The 21,015-nt window shown below is 41.1% G+C and overlaps 1 long non-coding RNA gene across 2 annotated transcripts in view; it reads right to left on the reverse strand.

The window, feature by feature from the left end:
- LOC129619947 (uncharacterized) overlaps positions 1–20,133 on the reverse strand; it is a 75,776-nt gene extending 55,643 nt beyond the window's left edge. Inside the window, exons 1-2 of one of the 2 annotated variants that reach the window (XR_008698311.1) lie at positions 19,765–20,133; positions 11,661–11,741 (exon numbers count right to left, since the gene is read on the reverse strand). This is a non-coding gene — a long non-coding RNA (uncharacterized LOC129619947). The remainder of the gene's footprint in view (positions 1–11,660; positions 11,742–19,764) is intronic. The other variant, XR_008698310.1, reaches the window with a different exon arrangement.
- Between the last annotated feature and the right edge of the window lie 882 nt (positions 20,134–21,015).

Below are 21,015 nucleotides of genomic sequence, written 5' to 3' on the forward strand. Positions count from 1 at the left end.
TTAGCTGCTGATACATACACAAAATATTATATAAAATAAAGCATAGTTAGATCCAGAAACTATACCCACACATGGACACACACACACACACACACACATATAAAATCATCTAAAAAATGCTACAACCTCAGAGAGAAAAATAAGAAGCAAGGGACTGTGCTTGATTTTGCATTAATATGTGACATTTTCTACCTCGGGAAAGTTCAGAGCTGTGGTGCTGTTTTATTGTTTAGGGTTCATGCTTGCATGTGTGTGTATGTGTGTGTGTGTGTGTGTGTTTTACCTTTTTTCTCCATATGCGTTACAGTTGGATGTAATGATTGTGAGTAAAGTTAATTCTTAGAAAGGAGCAGTCTTGCCTTATACATATTAATAAGTGCTTTCTTTGAGAAGCAGTGACAGCCCTTGATACATTTTGACGAAAATGAAAGGGGAAAAAAAAGCCGGCACCACTATTAAGAACACCCCTGAGGTGATGGAGAGCCACATCTTTGATACATCAGCTCTTGGTCTCAATGCACACACTTATTAACTCACCTGTGCACCAAGAATTAGAATGAGCTCCTTCTCTAGACACATATTCTTAACAGCGGTCCCAACAGACATCCTGGAACCAAAAGCAGGGCTTCCATGTGGGCTGTGGTGTAATTTTCTCACAGTCTCACAGTACAGTTTGTACCGACAGCATCTCTCAGCAGATTAGAGACAGGCAGCGTGGAAGTGATCGTTAAAAAGCTTGGCAAGGCCAAAAGGGTGGAAAAAAATATCTCGGCTCCCAGCAAAACACTCTCCTTTACTAAGAGAAGGGCACAAGGTTGTACCTTCCAAATTATTGCCTCAAAGATACCAAACTATCTGAAATAGATACACAGAGACAAATGAGTGCCGGCTCCAGATATCCACATTTATATGACTGCTGTGCCTTTTCCTCCCAGAGACTCCAAGTGCTTTGCAAACACTGTCTCATTAATCCCCTCCAACTCCCTGAGAGGAAGCTGGGTGATGGCAAGTATTATTAGGCCACTGTAGTTAGAGAAGCAGGAGCACAAAGAAACCCAACGATGTGCTGAAAGGATTCAGGAAAGAAGTGCTTCGACTTTCAGGACAAAAGCGTCTGCTGCAACAGGATGGTAATTTAGAAGAAATACTGAAAAAAGAAAGGGGATGCAAAGTAACCGATACATATTTTATCTTTCCTTTGCTGTCTTGCAGGAGTGTATTAGTCAAGATGCTTGGAAGGCACAGCCTTGAGCCATTCTAACTGCAAGGGGTCACACCCTGCTTTGACCCCGACCTGGGGTCAATGCATAGCCCACTCTTTGAATTTAGGCTTGACCACATGATTCACTCTGGCTAATGGCTTATGGGTGAAATTGTGTCCGTTCTGAACTTTGGCTTTAGAAGTTTTGTGTGTTTCTGCCTTCCTTTTTGACCCTTTTTGACCACCACCATGGAAAGAACATGTGCCAGCTCACCTCCTTTTCCAAGGATGATGAGAGACACAAAGAGCTGAGCTACCCAGACTCATGAGGAGAAGTAAGGCCATCTCAGATCTTGCAGCCTGAAGCAGAACTGCCCAGAAAACCCAACCCAGATCAGCTGAACTTCAGTCAATGCACAGATGTATAAATATAAGTGATACAGTCACACACAAAAGATTGTGCAGCTTGTTATGCAGCAATAGTAAACCAATGGAGTTAGCTATTATTGTTACTGTTTATTTTTGGAAAACAGGAGCGCTTTTAAGTGGACAAAGAGCAAACAGACTCTTTAAGCCAGGTGATATGAATCTTACTGCACCTCCATCCCCAGGTCCCCTGCAGTCACAAGCCCTGGGACCCCGAAGCCTCCTGCAGAAGACAAGATAGGTTCTCAGTCTGGCCCCTTTTCCAGTGTTCCTGCAATCAACCTTCATCATGGTGTGTCCCTTTCTTGTGAATCCAAGAACACTGATAATACACTCCTGAACAACAGCAAAGAGAAGAGGTAGATCCAGTATTCACACCCTGAGGTGTATGTTTCAGAGCACATGTTCTAATAGATTGTGTAATACTGGTTATTGGAGTTAAGCCATGTTTTCCATTTAACACCCTTCATTAAAAGTCTCTTCAAACACCAGCTTTGTATTATTCTGCCTTGAGGAATGAGAAAAGGTTGAGATCACCCTTAAGTGGAGCTGGGTGCAACAGAAAATAGGAGATGAAGGCGGGTCATGATTTGAAGTTGGAGATGGAGTGTGGGATACAAAGCAACTGCCACAGGAACATCCACCCTCGCCTGCCTCACCAGAAGTCCTCAGGTTTTTTTTAAATAGTCTTATACATCCTGCATCTGTATGTGCAACAGGGACTCCAATTATTTTAACTGGATGTTTAGTAAAATATTTCCACCCTAAGATACTAGAGACTTAAATACTGTTGGGCGCCCTTGGAAGTAACTTGAAATTCTTCAAGCCCATGAGACTCTATAATCATCTGAAAGGTCTGAGGAGATAAGACTATAGTATCTAACCACATTGAGGAACAAGACTACGCCATCTCAAACTCACATGTGTTTCTACTCCTCTACTATCCTAGAAGTTCAAGTGTATACCACTATAAAAATTAGGATTCCATTCTGCTAATAATGGAAAACCTAAAACAATTAGATCCTATTTCTCAGAGATATTTAAATACTTTTAATTAGCCAGACTTTTGAGCATTACTTTACTAGCATGTGAGATGAGTGCAATTGTGCAGTAGTTTAAGCAGTCTTTTGCATTGCCTTTCTTTGGTAGTGGAATGAAAACTGACCTTTTCCAGTCCTGTGGCTACTGCTGAGTTTTCCAAATTTGCTGACATTCTCCAAGCCAGGTTTCAGCAATACATGAACCGTGAAATTCCAGATGTTCAAGCTGGTTTTAGAAAAGGCAGAGGAACCAGAGAGTAAATTGCTAATATTCGCTGGATCATCGAAAAAGCAAGAGAGTTCCAAAAAAACATCTATTTCTGCTTTATTAACTATGCCAAAGCCTTTGACTGTGTGGATCACAATAAAATGTGGAAAATTCTTCAAGAGATGGGAATACCAGACCACCTGACCTGCCTCTTGTGAAACCTGTATGCAGGTCAGGAAGCAACTGTTAGAACTGGACATGGAACAACAGACTGGTTCCAAATAGGAAAAGGAGTACGTCAAGGCTGTATATTGTCACCCTGCTTATTTAACTTATATGCAGAGTACATCATGAGAAACGCTGGGCTGGAGGAAGCACAAGCTGGAATCAAGGTTGCTGGGAGAAATATCAATAACCTCAGATATGCAGATGACACCACCCTTGTGGCAGAAAATGAAGAAGAACTAAAGAGCCTCTTGATGAAAGTGAAAGAGGACAGTGAAAAAGTTGGCATAAAGCTCAACATTCAGAAAACAAAGATCTTGGCATCAGGCCCCATCACTTCATGGCAAATAGATGGGGAAACAGTGGAAGCAGTGGCTGACTTTATTTTGGTGGGGCTCCAAAATCACTGCAGAATGGTGATTGCAGCCATGAAATTAAAAGACGCTTACTCCTTGGAAGGAAAGTTATGACCAACCTCAGTTCAGTTCAGTTCAGTCGCTCAGTTGTGTCCGACTCTTTGTGACCCCATGAATTGCAGCATGCCAGGCCTCCCTGTCCATCACCAACTCCCAGAGTTCACTCAGACTCACGTCCATCGAGTCAGTGATGCCATCCAGCCATCTCATCCCCTGTCATCCCCTTCTCCTCCTGCCCCCAATCCCTACCAGCATCAGAGTCTTTTCCAATGAGTCAACACTTCGCATGCGGTGGCCAAAGTACTGGAGTTTCAGCTTTAGCATCATTCCTTCCAAAGAAATCCCAGGGCTGATCTCCTTCACAATGGACTGGTTGGATCTCCTTGCAGTCCAAAGGACTCTCAAGAGTCTTCTCCAACACCACAGTTCAAAAGCATCAATTCTTCGGTGCTCAGCCTTCTTCACAGTCCAACTCTCACATCCATACATGACCACAGGAAAAACCATAGCCTTGACTAGACAAACCTTTGTTGGCAAAGTAATGTCTCTGCTTTTGAATATGCTATCTAGGTTGGTCATAACTTTTCTTCCAAGGAGTAAGCATCTTTTAATTTCATGGCTGCAGTCACCATCTGCAGTGATTTTGGAGCCCAAAAAAATGAAGCCTGACACTGTTTCCACTGTTTCCCCTAGACAGCATATTAAAAAGCAGAGACATTACTTTGTCAACAAAGGTCCATCTAGTCAAGGCTATGGTTTTTCCAGTAGTCATGTATGGATGTGAGAGTTGGACTGTGAAGAAGGCTGAGCACCGAAGAATTGATGCTTTTGAACTGTGGTGTTGAAGAAGACTCTTGAGAGTCCCTTGGACTGCAAGGAGATCCAACCAGTCCATTCTAAAGGAAATCAGTCCTGGGTGTTCATTGGAAGGAAGGACTGATGTTGAAGCTGAAACTCCAATACTCTGGCCACCTGATGCAAAGAGCTGACTCATTTGAAAAGACCCTGATGTTGGGAAAGATTGAAGGCAGGAGGAGAAGGGGATGACAGAGGATGAGATGGTTGGATGGCATCACCGACTCAATGGACATGAGCTTGTGTAAGCCCCAGGAATTGGTAATGGACCGGGAGACCTGGTGTGCTGCGGTTCATGGGGTCACAAAGAGTCTGACACGACTGAGTGACTGAACTGAACTGAATTAGCCAGAAAATACTGGGTTTCAAAAATGTTATTTTCAGTCATTGGCTCATTAATGACCCTCTTGAGGAGAGAAAACAGCAAAAAGAAATGCTCTAGGCAAGAACCAACCCTTCATTCTGCACCACCACCATGGTATCACAACAAAGTTAACTTATAGAACATCTCTCTTCAGAGCAAGGAGTGATCCTTGCTGCGAAGAAGTTTAAAATTAAGTAACTTCACATCATAGCACAGGCTAGTTCATTCTCAAAATGGCAAATTCGTTGGCAGTTTCTGGGGGCAATGGCTTGAACTTTCAAAAGCTAGGCTGAGAGCTCTGTGTGTCTCTAAGAATAAGTCTCCCATGAGTCTTCACACAGATGATCACCTTCCAGAATCTATAATAAATTATGGAAAAGGCATTAAAACTTGAAACCCTTCGAAACAGTGAAAACTGCTGGGTAAGATGAACAGGGAGGAAAAAACCGAAACAGAGAAGAGCAGTACCTGCATTTGCAATTCGTAAAACTAAAAAGTCTCCTTTACTATGAGAAGCCTGTGGCAGATACGAACTTTCAACCTTTAGTTTTCTACTTCATTTTAAAAGGTTGATTGGAAGTTCTAACACGTCTTAAGTGTAAAGTAGTCATAAGAAGTGTTATTAAAATTCATGGGTCTTTTTAAAGAGTACTGCTCACTTGTGGCGGTATGACCACCATGAAATGCGATTTGTCAGGCCAGATGCCCCAGCCTTGGTAGAGGCCATATCTCCCTTCATACAAGCTCACCTAACACTGCTCATATTTTACTTCACTGCTGTTCACTTCATTTAATTAAAGCCCGAGGCACCAAATAATCTATTTTAAAACTAATTCTATAACTAATTTACTTTAAGTAGGTATTATTGAGGAATTCAATCCTTACATGTAGTGGTTCTTAACTTTTTTATTGTAGCGAACTTTAACACAAATGGTATGGTACCTAGAACCCATGACTTGACACTCGTAAGCAGGTGCCCAGATGCACCAGCCTGCTAAAACGAAAAACATTCCTAGGCACTCTCTCCCAAGGAATTAAGCAAATGAAGCAAGTCAGGGTACACGGACCCATTTTCAAACTTGCTAAATCCACCCAAAGCCATGAATTGTTATAAAATCATTGGCAATTATCATCATTTATCAAGTTCATCTTACAGTAGCAGAAATGGTATTGGATGATTAATTATATAGATCTTATGAACTTAAGGGGAACTGGAAAGAAGAAAAGAGAACTTCAAAAGGCCCAGAAACTTCTGAGAGAAAACACTCCTGGAGGATTCTGGGATTGGAAAAGTTATAGTCCTTGGGGCCATATATTTGAATATATATTTTATCTAACATTTAATGTTTGATACAGTTGTGGATCAGACTAATAGCAAGATGCTTAGAACTAATAATATCATACTCACTGAGTGAGCTATAGCATAGAAATATATTTGGTTCCTCAATTTTAAAATGACAGCAGATGCTTTTTAATTTTTAAAGTCCCTACTGGCTCAAGATATAACTCTTATTTCATAGTTATTTTACTTTTTCTCCATCTGCTCTTAAAATTGTTAAGAACAGAGAAGCCCCATCACATTTTGAAGAGAGACACAGTCTCAAGGTCTAAACCTTTCTAGCACAGATATCCTGATGCATTTACTTACTAAATTAGAGCGAGAGCCCTGGGAGTGGTACATGCTGCAGCCACTTCCCTAAGTGAGTCTCACTGAGAACTCAGGCAGAATTCTCGGACAGAGTCAGAGGCTAAGAACACACCTATTAAGTGGCTAGGCTCAAAGACAGATTTCATGGAATGATCAAAGATAGAGCAGAGCCCAAGATGTAGGTGCTACATACTCGTGACTTTTCCTTTAAAGGAGAATTGAGAAGACTAATTCTGTGTTTCACAGAAATACAAACCAAGATGGCTGTAGGAAGGCCTGAAGCTGGCAAGGAACACAGCAGTCTCCCAACTAGTCTAGAAGAAACTAAAATGATGAGCTCAACAAAATATTTCAAAGTGACAGGAATGGATCTGATCTAAACAAGAGAGCAAAGGCCACTGCAGAGACGGGGAGAAGGGTGTTTTCATGCTGACGGAGGACTAAATAATTGCATCTTTTCTATCTCAAAAAAAAAAAAAAACCACTACACAGTTATGCATGGGATCTTTAAAAAATCAATACTATAGTACTGCAACATTCCACATTCTCTGCAGGATCAGCAGAATGCTTTTGATGCTATTCTACTTTCCAGGTATGGGATGATATACGGCTAGGAAATAGTGAATCTTAATCATTAAAAGGGGTTTCATCAAAAATAATAAAAATAATCTTCCTCTCCTTTCCTTAGCAGTTGTGTGCAGCAATTAATAATGTGTTTGGATTTCTCAATATGTTATAATGGTAAATATTTTGACTCTCTTTGAGTCATTTTAACTCTCAACTCACACGATCATTCTACTTTTATCAACCATCAGGATAATCTATTTTAAAGAGAAACATTTTTCTTTTTCAATTTATAGATCAAAACAAAGGAATTTTTATGTATTTGTTTTAAATAGAAAAACGTTTTTGTGGTGAGGGCTTTATTATGTTACTAAAGACAACTACCTTTTAAAAAGCAACTAAAGTGTAAACAGTATAGTTAAAAATCTACCACTTGGCCTCCTAAAAATATATATATATATATATATATATATGACTTCAAAATCATAGTATATTTAAGTCTCCTAAGGGAGAGCATCTTGAAGACTCATTTGGGACAAATTCTAGAATGCAGTTGTTAAGGGTATTATGGTTTTCATGTTTCCACTAGACATGAGATATAACTCTCCATCAGAGCAACCAGGACAGTTCAAGTGAAGCTCGACTGCTGGGTCTAAAGAGTTGAAATAAAGAGGAAAGGAAATCCGTGTGCTACTTGACCCTGTCAGGCAAAATAAGATTCATAAGCCTATTATTTTATAAATGCAAGAAAGTGCATAAGAGCATAACTCATCTTCCAAGTCTCATTTATTAAAGTTAAGTGAAATCTTTTCTTTACAGAGCTCTTGCTCAAAATATTTTCCCTTCAATTTTTATGAATCGGCATTAGTTTTCATCTTTTAGTATATTGAGATGTATTTGGCAGTAGTTTACTAAATAGCATGATTTATTTCACAGGTGGGGAAGGCACATTTGTTAAATGTATTCATGGATTTTTCTCTTCTAAGGAACTCTATATTTTCCCTCTGTAGAAAATACACAGAAAATCTCATCACACAGAAAATCTCTGTTTCATACTCTACACACATCTTCACAGTGACTAAAGGATGCTAGACTTTCTCAGACAGATAAATCTCTGGGATTCAAATACTCTTCTTCTTCAAAAGTAGGTCTGTTTAGGTCTACCAATTAAAATTGCCTTAGAAACTGTATGAGAAATTTTCTGCATACAGAATGTAATGTTAGAGACCACAAGCACATCTCAGTCCTGCATAGCCTACCCACTAAATTAAAACAGAAACATGGGAGAACAATATAAAGAATGAAAATCAGATTCTTTTCTTCTGTTTAAGGAAACACATAGCTTTCTCTCAATGAATAAATACTTCAGTGCAATCATTGAAAACAAAATTTAAGCCCAAACTATCCTAGACTCTGTAATATTATATATATATATATATATATATATATACTTATATATTTTGATGTACATTTATGTCAAAACTAAATTCATAATTTTGTAAGGTGGGATAATACTATGGAATATTAATAAATTATTTTCTCCCCTACCAACCTGCTTATTAAAACAGCTTTTTAATTCTGTGCCCCCTATCTCAGGGGAAGGGTAAAATCAAAAACATAATTTGGTTTCCAGAAGCCTAAACCCAATTAAGAGCTTATATTAGGTGCATTGAAGAGTATTTCAACTGGATTGGAGACAAGGAGGAAAGGTTCTTTCTCTTTTTATTTCTTGGGGGTTCTTGGGAAGGGGCAAGTTCTGAGGAGCTATGCAGGCAAGAACAAGACACATTTAGCAAAAGACTTCCAGTGCCCAGGAGCCAAGTGAGTGCAGACAGTCATCCACAGATGCTCACTCTTCACTGGAGGGAGCACCATCCTTCACAGAGGCCCCAAAGTTAGTGACTGGGCAGAGTCCCTCCTGCACCAAGGGCTAAAGATGATGTCTCATGAACAGCCACTCCTGGTTTGGCACTTCCCAGCAGGAGTGATGTCTCCATGTGCCTTGGACATGGCTCATTCCTTGTCTCACTCGCTCCGAACAAAGAACTACCAGATCTTAACATCCCATAGCTCCAAGAGAAGGGCATGGAGCCCAAATGCCTAACAGGATGGGATAGTGCACCTATTTTGGGACACCATGAAGAGAGATGGTAGTCATCCACACCCTTCACATGCATTTTATTTGGGCCTGTTAAAATTCATTTCTAGCAAATATTCTCAATTCTAGAGACTACAACTTGTCCCCACTCCCACCTAGGAAGCCTGCTGTGTTAAGGAAGAATATTGATGGAAGATTTAACTTTCTACATGCATGCTTAGTCACTCAGTCATGTCCAACCCTTTGCGACCCAGTGGACTGTAGCCCGCCAGACTCCTCTGTCCATGGAATTCTCCAGGCACGAATACTGGAGTGGTAGCCATTCCCTTCTCCAGGGGATCTTCGTGATCCAGGGATCACCAGGTCTCCTGCAGATAACCTCAAATGCACAAAATGCCATGTGAAGAATGAAGATCATAATTTGACCTTGTAGAAGATCCCTGTAAACAAACATGGCTACTTGTCCTGGGGACTTCACACTGAAGTATGGGCTGAGAGGAAGAAGACAAAGATGCGGCCTCAGCTGCACACCACACACTCCAGGTCTTAAAACATGTTTTCCCCTCCCTCCCTGCACCATATTTCTTCAGTGTATCTGGCGCTTTGCGGCTCTGTGACACATGCACCTCAGCAGCTACAAGCTTAAAGTTCCAATAACTGAATATCTTTCAAGGAAGAAAAAAAGAAATGATTAAGTGATATATTCTTCACATAGGAAGTAAAAAACTGTGTCTCTGACTTTACGTTTGAAGCCCTGGTCTTCAGAGATGTTAGAGTCTATTCATGAACACAAATACTAAATTTCTGAGATAGATGACAGCCACACAACCACATATATTGCACACAATCCATTTGTCTTCTGGGGAGCTCGCCACGCTGAATTATTTAGTTTTCATTATTTTTGATTTTGTAAAGGTTAGATGTTAGATGCTGATAGTGATATTAGAGAGGATGAAGAAATCAATCTTAAAGTCATTCTCAAGCGGAATGAGAAAAGCAGTTTGTCAAAGTTGGTCCAGTAAGTGCCACGTTCTCTCCAACCCTGAAAGCATTTGACTCAAAAATTACAAATGTATCAAAATGTCTCCCCGGGCAACACTGTCTTTGGGAATACTATGGGCTCTTTCAGCAACAGCCAGCTCACTCACTCACTAATTCACTCATTTTTTTACATTCATATGTTGAGCAAGTGCATATGTCTAGAAGGTCTGCGGAAAGACAAATGCCTGAGCTGCAGCTTTAAGATCAAGTAAGCACCTACCAGGTGGCCAGTGGGAAAGAGGAACGATTCCAGGCAGAGAAGGGAGCATCTGCAAAGGGACAAGGCACAGCAGGGCATGCTGGGAAAACGTCCCAGGATGGATGCACCAGAGAGTGCCAGGGTTAGAGACCTGAGGGAGATGTGGCTGGAAGTGGCAGAGGAGCCTGATCACAAAAAGCCTTTTAGGCCATGCAACGAAATTAGTGAGATCTCTGAGGCCGCAATGGGGCAAGGCTAAGACAGGCAGAACTATCAGAAGGTTGTTGCTGACAGTGACAGAAAGAATATATATTTAGAATTTGACTCTCTGAAAAATTCCAGTGACAAAGTAAGTGCTGATTCTTCACATCACATGATCACAATTTCAGGCTTTGTTCTGCCTCCCATCCAAATGAAATATGACTTACCTGGTCCACCCTGCAGATTTTTAACTTGAATGTCAGTGTGGGTCCAACAGGTACAGACACTTCACAACTAAATTGGTAACTTGGAAACTTATAAAGGTAGCCAAGAAAATTGATTGAGAAAACTCTGAAATGAACTATACAGAGTTTACCAAAGAATTAACCAGTACAAAAACAAACCAGAAGTATCTTGTAAATGTCTAAGGTAATTCTGGGGCCATTTGCATGCCTTCCTTGGGGAGCCATTGGTGAATTCTCTAACCAATTAAAATATTGTAGGAGGGGAAGTATTCCCGTCCCTTTCCAGCAGGCTTCCGGTTCTCAAAGGAGAGCTGCCTGCAGTCCCTTCTGTGTCGGGTACTGCATCATGGCCTCAGAGCCCAAAGATATCCCATACCATCCAGGTGGCAGGTCCCTTCCTTGTGTTGGTGCTGGTGGTAGCACCAAACTCTTGGTGTCTTTCTGAACAATTGTTCCAAGATCCAATACCAGGACAAAAAGTTTAGATCAACTGCATTTCTAAAACATTAGCGATCTGTGCTATGCTAATGAAAGGATTCATGTACATGACAGGAAGTCAGGGCACAGCACTCTTGCCCTGAAAATTGATTATGAAATGCATCTAGAAATGCCAACTCCTCTCTCGCCTCTAAGCAAGAGAGGAGGGGATCTTAAGTGAGCCTTTCTGGCTTTGGCAAGGAAGAGAGCAGATTCTGCTCTGAGCTTCAACTAGAGTTTTCCTTCTATTACCTGAAAGTCTCCATCATGTTTTCTTCCAGTGACACCCTAACACCCACCACCAACCACAACTACTGAGCCATTATATGTCCTGTAACACACCCTCCAGGCTCCCCATCTCTAAACTGGAGAAAGCAGAGCTTACCTCTAACCCCTAGCACTAAAATGACCATTTTGTGGAAAGTAAAACAGGAAGCCAAGAATTTCCTTACCCATGGTCAACAAAACCAGATGTTTTGCTACCAGTGGTCACCATAAGTCTTTTCTATGAAGCTCCAAATTCTAAGTCTGTCCTGTAATTACAGAAAAGCAGCATTAAAGGATGAGTGAAGTTAGGACACTGACCCAAGCCACAGATATGTTATAAACTGCTAAATGACAAGCACCTAGCTGCCCACTATCTGAGCAAAACAGGCACAACTTTTGGCAGTTTCTTTAAACCTCCTGTGGGAGGGATGCAGGGCAAGCAGAAAGCCTTAATCGCAGATGCCAATTCTGGCGATGCATTTGATAGCAAAGTCTCTCCCCTTCATGCATGCATTAATGTGGCAGCCAGAAGAGAAGCAGATTTTTCCTGTGGGCGGAAACCATATGCTTCTGGGTAATAGCAGAGATAAAATTCATCTCTATCGCAGCCTGCTTTGCTCAACTCCCTTTCCAGCCTCCTCATTTCAGATGAGTTCCCAGGTACGAACTGACTGCAGACCTTTCTTTGCCCTAAGAGCTGGGTTTTGAAACAGAGAGGTTGCTGAGGCATGTCTCCGCTCAGTTTGATGGATCCATAGAGTGGTTATTTAAATGGGCTGTTGTTCCAGGCTTGTCTGGAATGTCTGTAAAGCATATGACAGAATTCTCCATCTCTCCTGAATTCCCCATTTTTTTTTTCGGTCAGTTAAGAAGAGACGAGCCTTTTTTAATAAATAAATAAATAAATCACCCAGCAAAAGCTTTTGTGAGACCTGTCTCCAAACTCCAAGTCTGTGTGAAAGTCAGGTAGAGAAGGCTGTCTCTCTGACAAGCAGTCATTATGTGGAGGAGCATTTATGTCACCGGACATGAGCTACAAGTTGATTGAGGAGCAATGTTCTTGATACAGTTTACTTTTCCTAGAATAAGTGTTCTAATTAACTCAAGGAAAAATTATTTCAGATTTCTGACTCAAAATTCAATCCCCCATCAGTTCATTTGGCTGCAGAGGACAAGCACTTCAACCAACTACCCTCACAGATCTGAAACAAGTGAAGAGGAACTGGGGTTGGCAGGCAGCCCTTCTCTGTTAAAAGTCGGACCTGACTACCCTCCTTTTCTTGAGGCAATAGTGATCCCTTCCATGGGCTTCACAAAGATCTCAGAGAGAATTCTTCTTCACATGCTTTGGGATGGGATCAAGGTAGGCTTTAAAAAAAAAAAATTCTTTTCAGGCAAAGCAATCTGTCTCAGATGTTGCCATGCAAGAGCCGGTTTGAATTGCACCTCATTACGAAATCTCCCCAAGCCTGTGTCAATACAGCTCCATCAGTTGCCCTGGCCTCTGGTTCTTAAATCGTATCCATCCCTTACATCAAACTAAGAGCTAAGTTTTAGAAAGTTTTTCTTAGTCATTTGTATCAACTTACTGCCTCAAAAACTTGCAAAATATAAACATAGCAAATTTTTCTTTATCTTTGCTTATTTGAAGGGTAAATATTGATTTTTTTTCAGCCATTTGGGTCATTCAAGCAAATTTCCTTTTCTCCAAATTAACAGACAAATGAAATAAAAATTGACTCATGCCTCTCCCAACCCTCCACCTCCTAAATAATCTGAAGTTTGAACAGCAGTGTCCACAGACCCACAGTGCAAACCACTGAGCCCATGAGGGACAGACTCAGCACCCAGGAGCTACGCACATGTCACAGGGCGTGTGCCAAACGAAATTGCTCACAAAGTAAAGAGCTTTTAAAACAGAGCAAGTTGATGCTTTTAAAGAGCAATGTATATACAGAATTATGATACAGTTACTAGGAAGACTGGAGGTCTGCCCCCAGGCCCTCACACCATCTTCCTTAAACTTCCTGAAATGCCACCATTAAACATGCATGGCTTTAAGTTGACAAATCCTTATAGTGAAAATATTTTATCAGTGATTTCAAACACTTGGGGATCCTGGAATGTTTTGAGAATCAAATGAAAGTGGTGGATCCTTTCTACAGAATAAGGGACATAGATCCCCAAATACAGAATCTTGCATATAATTTTAGGGGTTCATAAACCCCAGGTTAAGAGACCCAACTCCAGTGGCAGCTGATGTAATCAGAGATTTTCTCTCCGTATGTAACTGAGATAAGCCATTGACAGAGAAAGTGGATGGGGGGATGATGGAGGAACAAGGTCCATGAGCACAAAGGGAGCAAAGAACAGATTTTCAGGAAGAAGGATGGGTAAAGAAGAAACTCCACCTCATACATGTCTTAGAGCCAACTTGGCACATATGTAATGTGCTTTTTAAAAAGTTCTGTTCGTGGGACAAATTGAGAGAGTAGCATTGAAACATATACATTACCATATGTACAATAGATAGCCAGTGGGAATTTGCTATATGATGCAGGGAGCTCAAACCCTGTGCTCCGTGACAACCTAGAGGGGTGGGAGGTGAAAGGGAGGTTCAACGGGGAGACATACATATAACCTATGGCTAATTCATGTTGATGTATCGCAGAAACCAACACAATACTGTAATTATCCTCCAATTAGAAATAATGTTTTAAGTTCTGTTGTCATGATTACTATGACATTATTCTTTTCATTGAAGTATAGTTGATTTACAATGTTTCTGGTATACAACAAAGTAATTCAGTTGCATATAACATAATATAAATGTTCTTTTTCAGATTCTTTTCCATTACAGTTTATTACAAGGCATTGAATAGGGTTCCCTGTGCTTTACAGCAGGTCTTTGTTGTCTATCTATTTTATACATAGTAGTGTGTTTCTGTTAAACCCAAATCCCTATGACATTATTTTTATACTTATTTTTCAGATGATGACATTAAGCCAAAGAGGCGGCTGCTGCCCAGGCGCACTGTGAATCTTTGGCAGGGAAGCTTTTATAGTCCCTGGTTGTTGAGCTAAATCACAAGCAGTCAGGAGGTGATCCTGAAATCAGAGCTGGATGAGGAATCTGTGCGATGCCCTCGCTGCCTGCTCTAACAGGCATCGTGCATCTTACCAGGGACAGCGTAATTGAGAGGGAAGAGAGTGGACACCTTCCTGGCACTTCTTTTTTCTAAGGAGGTTGTCAAGAGTGGAAGGGCAGTAGTAATAGCATTAGTGTGTGATGCTGAATTTTTTATCTGTAAAGAGAGGCTTCTAAGAGTACAACAAAATATCATGTTTGTATGCTTTGGGATAAATTACTGAAGAGTCATAAATCCTGTTCTATTTTCTTATTTTTTTCAGACACAAAAAGATTACCTTGAAAGATATTTAAAATCAGAGAGCTTGGACGAAGCTAAAGGTTCCGTGGAAGTTATGCCCAAGAACTGACATTACAGCATTAACCCTTATCTTTAGACTCGGGTCATCCCTGTTATCTCATTGTCTAAATGCACCAGAAGCTTCTTTTCTTTCCTTTAAAGATTTAGACTTTTACAAAGAATTTTACAAGTTCAAAGCACAGAGCACTGTAACTCGGCCGACTTGTGATATGTTCCACCTTCCCCTGGCCAGTGGAGACTGAGAACCTTTTAAGACAGAATGAGTTCGCTATGTGAAGAGAGAATGAAAGAAAATTCTACAGCAGCTGCTCTCCCCGAGAGCTGTGGCTGGGAATTCAGCAGAGAAGGAGATGCGTGTGCTGCAAATAGAAACTCTACTGAGAAGAAAAACCAAGACTCCGTCTGCCTTGTGAGATCCCGGCCCATGTCGGTTGGAAGTGAGGCCTATGGTGAATCCTTGGCCCAGAGATAAACACAGAAGGATGCAAAATTAAGAGCAACCTAAGCAAAATGGGGAGTAATTTTCATGAGATGACAGGCCCTGTTTGACTTAGATAGCTACTGAGAAATGGAGAGAGTCAAAAGGAATGGCTATGCTGGGAGAAAGCGATCAAGACACACGTGTCAGAGAGGTGTCACATTGATTCAGACAGACTGTAATCTTTTTCCCTTTTTTAAAAAAACATTGATAGAGTGGATAGTTTGATATCCACTCTGAAACTATCAATTTAACAGCCACTGAAGCACAGAGTAACGAGATGTCAGAGTTTTCCAGTCAGCCTTCAGGCTTGTTGAAAGTTCTACCCATGAAAGAACTGGAAATTGGAGGGAGGAAGGAACAGCTAGATGGTTTTTTTAAAAAAAGAAACACAAAGAAGACATGTGAGATTCATCTTTTGCAAGCAAGAAAAGTCTAAAACAAGGAATAGAAAGTCTAGCATGTTGTAAATCGTAATTGAAGGAGCTGCTAATCGAGACTCCATTTAGAGGAGCAAAAACTTATATTTATTCCCCTCCTAGCTGAAACTGTTTTGTCTATGTATAACTGTACTTCTTGGATTTTATTTGGGATTTAGAATGCTAAAACGGAATTGAATTGCTCTTCAGACCAGAGAGCCGTGGACAGTTGGTACAAAGTAGGTTAAATGGCCCCTGAAAATTCTAGAAAAGGCTCTGCCGCAAACCTTGTTATTTCTGCAGACAGGCCACCCCTCATCATCATGAGGCATCTCAAGTAGGGCTGATGCTGCCATCTGGCCCTGCAGACACTGCCCAGGAAAGGAGCCCAACGAGGAGCCCTCATTGCTTAATAATAATCACAGGCAAACGCTCACCAAGAGAAAGTAAGTGAGAGGGAAAGGTTTCAATTCCCCCAGAGAAATACACTTCACACACTGACCATGTGCAGGAGGAAACTGTTTCTTCACTGCCTGGAGAGAACAACACTCAGTCTCACCAGGCTAAGGTGTAGCTGGGGCACCAAACAGCACGTGCCTCTGTCATTCTCTTTAGTGGGCAAATAGAGCTGCTCTCACGTAGTTCAACAAGTGCTGTTTTCCTCTTTCTTTCTTTCAGGAACTAGAAATTATGAGAAAGAAATCAGAGAACTAGACTTGTGCTCTGGGCTCTGGTTATCAGCAACTGCCAGTAGAATTCAGAGTCGGGGGGGACAGAATGCTTCAGCTCCCCCATGGACTCTCCGAGGAACATGCCACCAATCAGTGATCCCACTCCCACTAGCTCTGCTTGGACTTCGGGGCCAAGACATCACATTAACACCCTCATCTCTGCAAAATCTCTTCATATCTGTATTGGACGAAAGCAAATCTTCTGGACAAATCGAAGGCTCCATAAGGTCTTTATGTTTTCAGATATCCATAGGCTAATCCAAAACACAGAACAAGCAAAAACTGAAAGAATATTCTATTCATTGCATGAGCCTTCTCTTAGGTTCCCTTACTCAGCTTGCCCTGCAACTGAGGTCTATGCCTAGATATTCACCCATCTGATTATTTCCTCCTTGGGACTGAGATAGAACAACAGTGTGTAGGATGAAGAGGCAGAGAGGACAGGGCCTAGTTATGTCCTAAACTAAAAGTGAAAGGATAGATATTTCCAATCTCTTCATCTTTCTCTTCCAGTGATGTGCACAGAGCCCAACCCCTTCTTTTGCTGCCCAACATAACATATAATTTTTTAAAAAACCAAAAATATCTCATCCTGAATCTTTTTCTTTACCCTCATTATCATCACCTTGGAACAGTAATATCATATAGAAGGAAGTAGACCCAAGATACCTAGGAATTTTAATATGATTTTTGGACTAACTGGATGTAGGAGGTGGAGGAATAGCCTGGAATCTAGGCTGAGTTCTAGATTTCCAGCCAGAAAATTGTTTGAATGATGGTACTACTACAGCGACTAAGATTACAGAAAGAATATCAGGTTGGAAAAACATAATGTGGCCAATTCTAGATACTTTGAGTCTGAGGAATCAGTGAGCAGTCTGATAGGCTAATAAATACAGGCTCCAGAATTCACAGCCATTGTCTAGTAGACAGAATTAGACTTAAGGGTCTTTGACATAAAGGCGGGAGAATGAATGGGATCACCCAGTGGGAATATATAGAGTGGAACCCGATTGGAGTCATAAGTCTTGAGAATACCAAAAGTATGCGGCAAACAGAATAGGAAGAAACCACAAACAAAGTATTTTCATTAGAATAATGCCAGCTATACCAAATCTCAGAGTTCTAAATGATAAAAACTTGTTTCTCATGCGTGTATGTCCAGTATAGATACTCGTGGTTAGTAAACAACCTCCATGCGGACATTTAAGAACCTCACATCCTTCCTTCTCGGCCAGCTGGGAAAAGATCAAGAGTAGAGGGTCAGATGGGAGGTTTGGCGGGGGGAGCAGACTTGGAAGAGGCATATATCACTTCTACCCACAGTCTGTTGTCCAGAACTCCATTTCATGACCACACCTAATTCCAAGAAATCTCAGAAATGTCATCTAGCTGTGTGCCCAGGAGGAAAGTAGATTGGACTTGGTGGGTAGCCAGCCATTCCCTTCTTCAGAAAATTAAGAAGAAACAAAGAGGTAAGCAGAGATTATAAAGAAGTGTTATCTCAAGAGTCCAGGAAAAAAAAAACTTCCAGAAAAAAATGTATTTTTACACTTTTACTACTGTATAACATTTCGGGGAATATCCTCTTATTCACCTCACTTTTTTGTAATCTGCTCAATTACTTCCTTTGTAAAGGAATTGGATTATAGGATCTCATAAGATGAACATTTGGACTTATAAATTCAGTTTGGGCACGTTTTTCAGCAACTGCCCAATGTTTACCATCCTGTAGACCCAAAACGTGATCTGGCTAATAACTTTGGAGGTAATTGAAGGTAATCTATAGAATTTCTCTTCAGAACCTAACCCACCAGCTCAATTTATTTTTCCACCAATGCTGCAATCATAACCTGCTCTGGCCACCTGTTCTTACCATCATCCCTCAGGTATCTATCTATATATCCTTAACACCAGTTCCACCTTGGCCCCTTGCCTCTCCACCATTGCACATCAGTCCACCATGCCCCCTAGAACCGCTGCTTCAGAACCAGTAAATCCTCTGCATCTTCAGCTCTCCTCTAGCATTTCCTTGATCTGTTTTAATTAAAACCTGAACACTCTCTAAGTACACTGCTTCCTTTATGGTCTCCAAAACAGTCAGTGTTTATAATCTCGTACTGTATCTACCCCAAGATTAGAGAGTTCTTTTTAACCCACAGAGCCCTCTGACTGGCCATTGTGTGTTAACCCTCTTTAAAAAAAAAAAAAAAAAAAGGGTAGGAGAAAATAAGGGAAGGAAGAAGGAAGGAAGGGAGAAAGGGAGGTAGGAAAGAAGGGAGGGAAACATTCTCTAGCTCCTTGAGGCCTCGACCTTTAGCTATATCATCTTGTCCTTCTGTGTCAAGTCAATTTCACCAAGAGTGAGGTGACAAGTGGGATCTTTCCTTTTTTCCCAGGATTGACAAGTAAAGCCAACAGCTGAGATCAAAAAGTACCAAGTAACCCAACCAGCACCCCTGGGAGCTTCTTCCCTCCTTACCCCAATCCCCACCCCATTTAGAGTTCAGAATAGCCCCTCTCCCCTTCAAGGCTGGTAGACAGGAGCCTCATGCCACCAGATCTGGCACTATAACAACAGATGCCAGCAGTGATATAAAGAAGGGCTGAAAGGGGTACACAAGGGCTTTTGTGTGGTTACTTGGAGGAGTAGAGTTGAGAAGGAACAATCCTCTTGTCTTCCTCCCCATTATCAAGCAGTAGGAGAATATTCTAAAAGTGCTCTTTCCCTTTAAGTTCAAGAAAACGTAATCTGTCCTCACATCCACTAAGCCAGGGACTGATGATTTTCTACGCCCTAAATAAGAAGGTCTAATAATGCAGGATTCTGGTTGGAATTTGGAAACAGAAGCAGAATAGAAATGACAGAGTTGCGAGAGGAACTGGGAGGCAGGATAAGAAGGTGGGCAGACTATATTCTCACCATTTTAGATGTCAAGGAAAAGTGAATTTCCATGGCTAGAGTGTGGTATAGATACTGCAGAAGATATTAGCAGTTCCACAGTCCACCCCCAGGAGAGCAGGCTAGTTCAAAGCTATCTCTACAATAACTTTCAAAGGTATACCCCAAACCTGACCTCTTCTCTAAGCTGCAGATGTGTATATTTATTTCTTTATTTAATTTCTCCACTCAAATGGCCCAACAGCAGCTCTACTAGTTTGCTAGACTTGCTGTAACAAACAACAACAACAACAACAAATTGTTGTCTCACCATTCTGGAGGCTTGAAGTCCAAGATCAAGGTGATGGAAGGATTAATTCTTCCCAAGGGCTGTGAAAAGTGAAAGTCACTCAGTTGTATCCGACTCTTTGCAACTGCATGGACTGTAACTTGCCAGGCTTCCCTGCCCATGGAATTCTCTACGCAAGAATACTGGAATGAGCGGCCATTCCCCTCTCCAGGGGATCTTCCCGACTCAAGGACTGAACCTGGGTCTCCTCCATTGCAGGCAATCCTTTACCATCTAAGCCACCAAGGAAGTTCACGTGCTGTGAGGGAAGGATCTATTCCAGGCCTCTCTCTTTGGCTTATGGATAATGCTCTTTTCCCTGCCTCTTTTCACATCATCTTCCTTCTGTGCATGAAGTCTGTGCATGACTTCCTCTGTTGCCAAATTTCCCCTTTTTATAAAGACATCAGTCATGTTGGATAGGAGACCCCACCCTACTCTAGTATGATGTCATCTTAACTAATTATGCCTGCAAAGACCCTATTTCCAAGTAAGGTCCCTGAGGGTTGGGACTTCAACATATGAATCTGACGGGACACAATTCAACTCACAACGTCTCACATTTGCCATGTCCCCAGTTAATCTCAGGACCTCTTCTCCCAAACCTGATCCTTTCCCAGTGTTCCTCATCATGATGGATGACACCACCAGCCAGCCAGCCAGCCTGTGAGCCAGGCCAGCCATCTCCTGCTTTGTTTCATCATCTGCCACAAATTTTGTCCACAAATTTTGTTATATCCTTATATGTCCAAATATTTCTAGAATCCATCCACTACTTTCTTCTATATCAGCATCTTCCCTCCAAGCCACCATCATCTCTTGCTCCACCTCCTGCAATAACAACTTGATTGTCCCCTTCAGCTTCCAATATTTTTTTTTTAAAAGTACAAGTCTAACTGTGCCACCATTACCATCACTTAGTTTAAAAATAAAATAAAATTTAAAAAAAGAGAGTATTAAAGTGGAATGGACACACAATAAATAGTATCTTAAGAGAATAATTTTCACATTCTTCCCTGTTAATATATATTTTAAAAATTGCTTTTGAATCCAAAAAAAAATAAAATAAAATAAAATAATTAAATGGCTTTTCATTGTCCCTGAACCAAAATTCTTAACACAACTTATGAGGTCCACAAGTCAGGACTTTTACCTACCTTTCTAGTCATATCCCTTCCACATCACTTTCTACTTCTGGCACCATACTTCACTTTTTATTTATTGTCCTTTATC

This window comes from Bubalus kerabau, chromosome 9 (assembly GCF_029407905.1).
Source record: "Bubalus kerabau isolate K-KA32 ecotype Philippines breed swamp buffalo chromosome 9, PCC_UOA_SB_1v2, whole genome shotgun sequence".
NCBI lineage: Eukaryota > Metazoa > Chordata > Mammalia > Artiodactyla > Bovidae > Bubalus > Bubalus kerabau.